The 8,086-nt window shown below is 39.7% G+C and overlaps 1 protein-coding gene and 1 long non-coding RNA gene across 3 annotated transcripts in view; one reads left to right on the top strand and one right to left on the bottom strand.

The window, feature by feature from the left end:
• Positions 1 to 8,086, bottom strand: part of Sertad2 (SERTA domain containing 2) — a 114,145-nt gene that overhangs the window by 95,438 nt on the left and 10,621 nt on the right. The window lies entirely within an intron of this gene.
• LOC106148597 lies at positions 489 to 5,453 on the top strand. 2 transcript variants are annotated; one of them, XR_001234199.1, is made up of 3 exons: positions 489 to 623; positions 724 to 1,205; positions 1,570 to 5,453. It is a non-coding gene; the product is annotated as an uncharacterized LOC106148597 (long non-coding RNA). The 2 variants fall into 2 exon arrangements; XR_001234198.1 differs by having other exon boundaries at positions 489 to 909; positions 1,095 to 1,205.

Here is an 8,086-nt window from a genome sequence, read left to right as displayed (position 1 = left end):
CGGTACCGGGAACTGAACTCACGACCTTGCGCTTGCCAGGCAGGCGCTTTTTGCCGCTGAGCTAAATCCCCAGCCCCTTCAATAAGTTTTTATTCATTTGGCTGTTTTTTTTTTTTAACCCAGAAGGCACTTATATTTTAGTTAAGAAAGATAAATTAAATAGACACATGCATGTTCATGCTAGTTTATAGAAATTGCTAACATAATTAACTAAAGATTACCACAGCTTTGTTTAAAATCTGCTTTTGAGTGCCCACTGTGTGCCACCATGATTTCTTTTTTGAGACAGGATCTTGCTATGCAGTTCAGGCTAGCCTTGAACTTGCAGCAGTTCTCCTGCCTCAGCCCCTCAAGTGCTGGGATTACATATGTACCACCATGCCCACCCACAGTGCATTTTTAAAAGCATTTCTGCAAAAATAGATAAATTTTTTAAATTACATTTACTTAAAAAAAATATAAGATCTATTCTTTTTTTTAAAACAGGTCTCATGGCCCAGTACAGGCTTAAATTTGCAATCTTCTTGCCTTGGCTTCCTGAGTGCTGGCACTACAGGTGTGGGACACTGTGCCCAGCCAATATATATGATTTCTGAACATTTTCTGTCAGGTCTCAAAACCAGGTAAGCTGGCTTTCAGCAGAGAAATTAACGTCTACATGACTTTCCGTAGTTAATTCACACCTATCTAAACTTATTCTCCTTTTGTTTTTATTTTTTGCAGCACTGGGGATCGAACTCAGGGGTCCAGCGTGCCCCATAAGCATTCGACCACTGAGGTCCACCCCAGCCCCTTCTTCCTGTTATTAACATCACCTTGAAAAACCTGGAGTCACGAAGAGATAACCAGGAGCTACCTGCAAACTGAAGTCCCCGCAAACCATACATGCAGTTATATAAACCATGGAAGGTAATTCTTTCTCCACTTTTGTAACTGCGAGAAAACACACCAGAAGTGGGCACATGGGAAAGACAGCATTTATAACAAACATTTATGTTTTAACAGGGGTCCTTTAACTCTCTCCTCCTCCCCTAATAAAATTCGGCTTTCTGATGAATGGAACAGTCCTTTCATGTTGGTTTTGTCTCTTGCAGTTAACAACACACACAAAAATTACAATCATTCATTCCCTCCATTTTATGTGGCTTTCAGAGGCCAAATGAGCAACGGGACCATCTTGTTAATAAATCTTCCCAGTGAAGCTGGTGAGTATAGACTCGGGCTGTCTCAGAAGGCTCGGGGAGGCTGGGGAGGGGAGTGTCTCACTGTCTGCAAGCTCCCAAATGCAGCACGACTGTATCTGATTTTAATACACAGATGTCTTGACTGGAAAAAAACTCATAAATCATCATCCCACACAGTTTAGATGGGAGAGGAAGTAACAGAACAGAACAATTAACAATTACTATTCTAAAGAAGTTACTTAACATTGTGAAAAGACAGACAAGACAGGGCTTGGAGGACCTGAATTTCAGACACTCCACCACCAAATAACTCTTCCTCCTCTGGATGTGGCTTAGCATATTTCTAAAGAAAGAATAACCACCATTCTCTTTTTTTATCACGCAGGTTTGCTGTTTGATTTAAATGTGAAAATGTGAAGTACTATATTTTAAAAAGAGCTTTAAAGGACCACTCCGGTACTTCTGACAGTAACAAATTTCTCCACACTGCATTTCCTCAAGTGTAATGGAAGGTGATCAAAGCCAGGTCTTCCACAGTTCTGCCAGCTGAGAGTATCTGAGGTGGCTCCACTATCACCGCTGCTGGCCTGACATCAGGCTGTTGTTTAATAGGACGAGAGGGAAGGCCGCCAATTTCCACTGCGCCCAGGACCACAGTGGCCTGCCAGCCTCCCTCGGCAGTGTGTGAGCAAGAACGAACTCGTTCTTGGTGGCATGTGCGTGCATGCATCAGCTCACGTGCAGAGGCACGTAGACAGAAGAGCTGCGCGATGTGTGCACACCACACTCACTTCCCGTCTTTTTACGTGCTCACTATGACAACTAAGAAGAATGAATCAAAATGCAACTTTCACTTTTGTTCCTCAGAAGAGGGGAGGGACTGTCAGTCTCAAAAACTGCATCCTCAGTTTGACTTTTAAAAAGTATCTTGAAAGCAAAGCAGTCAATCCTTCCAGTTTTCACAGTAGTATCCTCCAGTTCTACAAACTTGAAAAGAACTGGGCACAACATATTCAAAGCGTAAGATGCATTCAGATGTGGTGACCAAGTCTTACAGGAACAACATCATTTTAACAGTGGTTGGAGCTGATTCTACCTATAAATGCAGGAAGTTCTCAAGTATCAACATATGCTAACTGAATCTGCTTTACATTTATTACTATCAACGAAAAAAGTCTAGTTTATTAACATTTGCCCACTCCTGAAATTTCCTGGCAGAAAGCAATCTGGTCAATCACATTTAGAAGGGCAAAAAGAAAACCCGGAATTGCATTCATTACAATCTTCCTTTAACTATCCATCAACTTCTGGGACAGCAGTCAGGTCAGGAATAATGTGGGAGCAGATCATGTTCATAACTGGCAATGAAACTTTACTCCGGACAATAAATCTGGTGTAAATCCTCGCATTAGAGCACTGAAGAAGAGGCACTGGAAAATTCTGGTACCTGGAAATGCGTTTGCTCTGGTCCTGTGATGGTGCCTGAAACAGTGGGAAACTGGCTCAGTGATAAAATGAAGAAGCCAAAGAAGAGCCCCGATTTCTGTTTTTAGCTCTGTGGCTGACTGCAGAATAAACCTAGGTAAAGTACATGGCTGAGATGTGCCTTATTCTCAGGATGAGGATAATAACAGCAAATAATATTTTCTGATTTTTAGGAGTACGGAAGAAAAAAGGAAGCTAACAAGTGAAAAGTTTTACGCAGCACTTCCCAACAGGAATTAGAAGAGAACAAAACACAGTCTGGGGATCCATCCTGGTACTGGACAACTCCTCTGAGAAATGGGGAGGAAAACACGCTACACAAGCAGGAAGTGTTATTAGCACTTCCTCCATTCATAGTTAAGACACACACACACACAGCACCACTAACCTAATCCACTTACCACTCAGTGAACACGAAATCAGCTGTGGGAAGCACAACAGTGATGGGAAGACAGAAGTGCCCCTGTACCCAAGGTTTTCATGCTAAGATAGGAAAGATGGACCCACGATTCAGCATACGATAAAACTCAACTTATGTACGAGTACTTTGCCAAATTATAGACAGTTTCTGACAGTGAAGTTTTTCAACTGTAATACAATTCCAATAATATCCTCAAACCATCCTTTGTTTTTGTCCAGCTGCAAATTCATTTAAAAATTAAGAAAAGAAGTATTCTCAAAACTCAAACTGACCAGTAAAGGGACAGTCACACAGCACACAAGAGAAGATGCACACACTGAGTGGCAAAATCCTTAATCCTTGTAAAATACTTACCATGGTAAAATGGACACGAGGCTCTCAGACTTTGCCAGGGTATTTGGATCTTTCAGAAATAGTAACAAATCATATCCTCCAAGTATAATCTTTTTTCCAAACAATTTTTTAAGGTATTATACATATATTTTTCTTAGCTGGTTAACAATTTCTCACTGCTCATGCTGTAATTTTCAGTTAGAATAAGAACTCCTCGGTGAAACATGGGAATAGATGACCCAGGACAAAAGCAGTTTGCCCTGAGATTACACTGCACACCACTTGAGGTTGTAGAGCTTGCCTCTCGGAAGCTCCAAGTCAGAATACAGAAATGACAGGATCAAGAAATAAAGACAAAGCTCTGGCAATGACTTTATCATCAGAGCATAAGTCTTCTATAGCAAGAGGCAGACAATATGCTCCCGACTCCTATTGCTTGCCAATCACTAGCATTTAGATCTGTGTCCCATTTTCTGATAGACTAAGAAGCAGGGACAAGAAACACAGTCAAAAACATTTCTCAAAGTGGGGGAGAGAAAGAAGTTGAGTCAGTTCAGCTGCGTAGAACTGGCTGGTTTTATCTGCTTGGTGGAGTATCTTAAGACAGGAATAAAATTAAGACAGGAAAAAATTAAGACAGGAAAAAAAAAATAAAAAAATCCAAGCATTAATCCCAGCAATTGTATGATTAACCATGTAGCTATGAACAAACATTTCCTACATATTCCTGTCACATCATGGCAAAGTCAGCCTCATTCTAGTTAGGAAATTAAATTCTGATTTGTTTGAGCTTTTGGATCTTGATCTTTGCTTTTTTTTTTTTTTTTTTAATACTAGGGAATGGAAATTAAAGTAAAATCTGGTTATGAGATGGGAAACAACAGCCATTTCACTTTTCATTTCAGTGTCTGAGGCACTGGTAGCAAATCTTAGCTAAACACCAAAAACACTTGCTCCACAGCAAAGGGAATCTTGTCCAAAAAACTTTTCTGCAACACACTAAACTTAAAAACTTGCACAAATGAAACAAAGCTTCAAACCTGAAAAATCCTACTTCATCCTTTTTCCCCAAAACTCTAGGACTTTCAACTAAAATTACAGTCACAATGTTGCTTCTCTGGTTTTTTTTTATGACAATTTATTTCAGAGTTTTGTTTTCATTGTGCTACTTGAACATATATCCAGGATCTTCATTTGAGATACACAAGAAAGATCAACACACACTTAAAAACATCCCTCTAGCTGAAACAATTCACGCCAGCAGAAGCTCTGAATTATGGATGAAGCTATTCAAACTCTGAGTATTCTTAGCATTCGCAGAGCTTAACAGACCAATATATACTTCATCAGTGCTAAATCTGAAGACAAAGTGAAAAAACCATAACTGAAGAGTGACAAGCCAAGGTCCAGCATCCGCAGAATGAAGAGCGACACCAGACATTCCACTCTTCTCCTACTCCCTTGGCATGGAGGTCAGCAGGAACTAAGCATTCTACTTGGAGAAGTCAAAAAAGATTAACAGTTTTCTTTTAAGAAAATATTCAAATATTCCCTCACTTTGAAAGAAAATTTTGAGAGATCTTCCCACATAATTGGGGTGTAATGATTTTGCAGGACTTTACAGATATACCAGGAATGATTAGAAATAGCCATTGGGGAAGACATGCCGATCCTTCTTACCTCTTTGGAAAGGGCACACCTGAACAAAAACCCTCCACTGTTCACACACAGTGGAAAACACATCTTTGGAGGATGTGTTGTGTATGTGAGAGGATTCAAGACCAAACAATCCAAAAAAGGCTTGCTGGAAAGCTAAGCACAACTCTTTTTTGAAAAGAAGTTCTGGAGAAACCAGCACAGAACACTACTGTAGTAAGCCTAGACTATCCTGAAATACCAAAGACCTGGCCTGTCCTGACCAATAAGCTACTATATTTCAAAGAACCTCCTATTCTGCTGACACTCCCACAGGTCATGATGCTCTTCTTTTTGTTTGTTGTTTGTTTTTGAGACAGGTTCTCACTATGTAGTTCAGGCTGGTCCTTAAACTCAAAGCAATCCCCCTGCCTCAGCCTCCTGAGTGCTGAGATTACAAGCAGGTACCACTACATTAACAAGTGAAAATATATTAACTTTGTTGTACTTAGTGATAGTAAAATTGATGAGATTTCTGTTCATAGCTGATCTGGATCTTGACAACTACGTATACCCTGTTGACAACTTTCCCTTCTCTGGCTTTGGGATAATACAGTATGAAGTTGAAATACATAGAAAAAAATAAGACAGACCAAGATGGGTTAATGGAAACTAACTGACCAATCTGCAAGGTTCACATAAAATCCTGTGCTCTAGATACTAAGTAGAGAAGAAAGGTGAAAAAGGCTTCTGAGACTCACACTTGCTTACACTACAGTGTGAGACAGTGTCAAAGGAAGATGGGATTTTCTATGAAGTGGAAAGGCGAGAACAGGAACTAGCATTTATTAAACATCAGCTTTGTGTTTGTTTTGTTACCTTTGTTGTAGCAGTAATAACCATACTGGCAGATACCACTGTTCCATTTTACAGCAAAGACAGCAGTTTGAGAAAAGGATAATCAGCACTCTCAGGGGCATGACCATATCCCATCCTCTCCCTGAAAGAACCCATCCCCAGCCCTTGGGAGAAGACAGGTAGGCCTAAGCCAGTCAGGGCAGAATGGGCCTCTGAAAACAGTTCCAGTCCAGAAGTAGGCAGAGATGCCCAATCAGACAGAAAGACAGGGGCAGCTGCCATCTTTGTAGCTTCCTGACTTCCTCAAAATACTGTGAACCAGCTGCAGGAAGGAGCCAAGACACAAGCTGAGGCCAGCAAGGAGTGGGAGGGACAGAGAGATGCTAAGAACTTGAGCTACAGAACAGATCAAGCCTGGAGTCTGCTTCACCTCTGAATTTGTTATGAAATAATAAATTTCCTGAAGAGTCCATTGAGTTTGAGGGCAGTCTCTGAAAGGATCCTGACGCAAGAATTTAACTTTCTCAGTGTCTCCTGCAACAAGCAACAGAACCAACATTGTCTGGCTTGAAACTGAGCTCTTTCACTCAGTTTCACTCAGTTTAATCCACCCTGTGGCAGGAACTTTGATCAGTATTTCTCCTGGTGATATAACCATGAAATGTTGGACTAGAAATACTCTTCTTCATCATCCATAAGAAAATGCATTTACCTCATAAAAATGTTTGAAGTAGTGCCCTTACTTGCAAACAGAATGGAAACAAATCTTATGCAAAAGTTCTCATATTTTCATAGTCTACAGAATTTCTCATATCACTTGCATTTAATCTGAAAAATACAGGTTCTTGTGCCTTAATAAATGGAAGTAAACTATTGGGAAACATCCCAAGTCATTATTAATTGTCTTGAGATACAATAATGATACTGTGATAATGTGGGAGAATATCCTTATTCTCAGCAGATATACACTGATACATCATGACTAATGGCACAGCCTTGCTATCTGAAGCTTACTTTTACTTGGTACAGAAAAAAAGTATATATACAGAGAAAGAGGAAGGGAGCAAGTCATAGAGCAAATATGGCAGAAGGTTAATAATTACTGAATCAAGGTAGAGGAATATAGGTGTCGAATTCTTCTTCCAGGTTTTCTCCATGTTTGAAACTCTGAGTGTGGGGCAGCATGGTATGGAAGTCAGCACTGCACAGTGGTTATACATTAGAATGGCCTGGGGACTTTTAAAAGTACCCAATCCAGGATCTCACCACTGGGTTGTTGGCCTGGACATGGGTAATTCTAAAGAGCTTGAGTTTTAAAGCCACAGCTCATTAACGTTCTGATAGTCCCAAACCCAGAACACAACTTAGATCATTTCTCTAGCCTACTTTTTATTCATGAAAAATTGTCAATGTTAGCCAGGCATGGTGGTGCATACCTGTAACCTAAGCACTCTGGGAGGCTAAGCCAGGAGGATCACAAGATCAAGCCCAGCCTAGGCAACTTAGTGACTTAGCAAGACCCTGTGTTGAAAAGGGGCTGGGGATGTAGCTCAGTGTGAAGGCCCTGGTTTCAAACTCCGCTACTGAAAAACAAAAACAAAAACACTGTCAATGCTTTAAACTTAACACATGCATTAATTCTAATAATAAGGAAAATTACCTAAAACATACACTGGATAATATAAGGAATATTTAGTTAATATTAAACCATCACTTAAATTTGTATTAAACTTCTGTGCTGGGCTCAAAGACCACAGGGTCAGGAAGAACGTAACAGACTTAGTTCTTTCCTTATCAAATTTACCTCAACATCTGTGGCCCCAACATCTCAAAAGTTAATTCATAAAGACTCCAAAAAACAAAAAAACAAAAAAAAAAAAAAAAAAAAAAAGGAAAAATATCTAAGGGGAAGCATTAAGCTATTTAACCTCATTTTAAAAAAAGGTCTTACTAAAAAATCAAGTTCTTTAGTCTACGTCAAAGAAAATTCATAATCTATTTTAAGCTACAAGGAAAGTATTCCTTTGAATGCAACTCCAATTCTCTAAACAAATTTGTGGAAATTACTTAAAGGTAATCCAGTTTGTATCACATATAAAAAAAGCTCTCTACAGTCCAATATTGAAATTTCACCTAGAACACAGAACTCTATAGTTCTACTTATCTTTCT

This window comes from Chinchilla lanigera, unplaced genomic scaffold (genome assembly GCF_000276665.1).
Source record: "Chinchilla lanigera isolate Chin_1 unplaced genomic scaffold, ChiLan1.0 scaffold00023, whole genome shotgun sequence".
NCBI lineage: Eukaryota > Metazoa > Chordata > Mammalia > Rodentia > Chinchillidae > Chinchilla > Chinchilla lanigera.
This window is presented reverse-complemented; position numbering and strand designations above follow the sequence as displayed.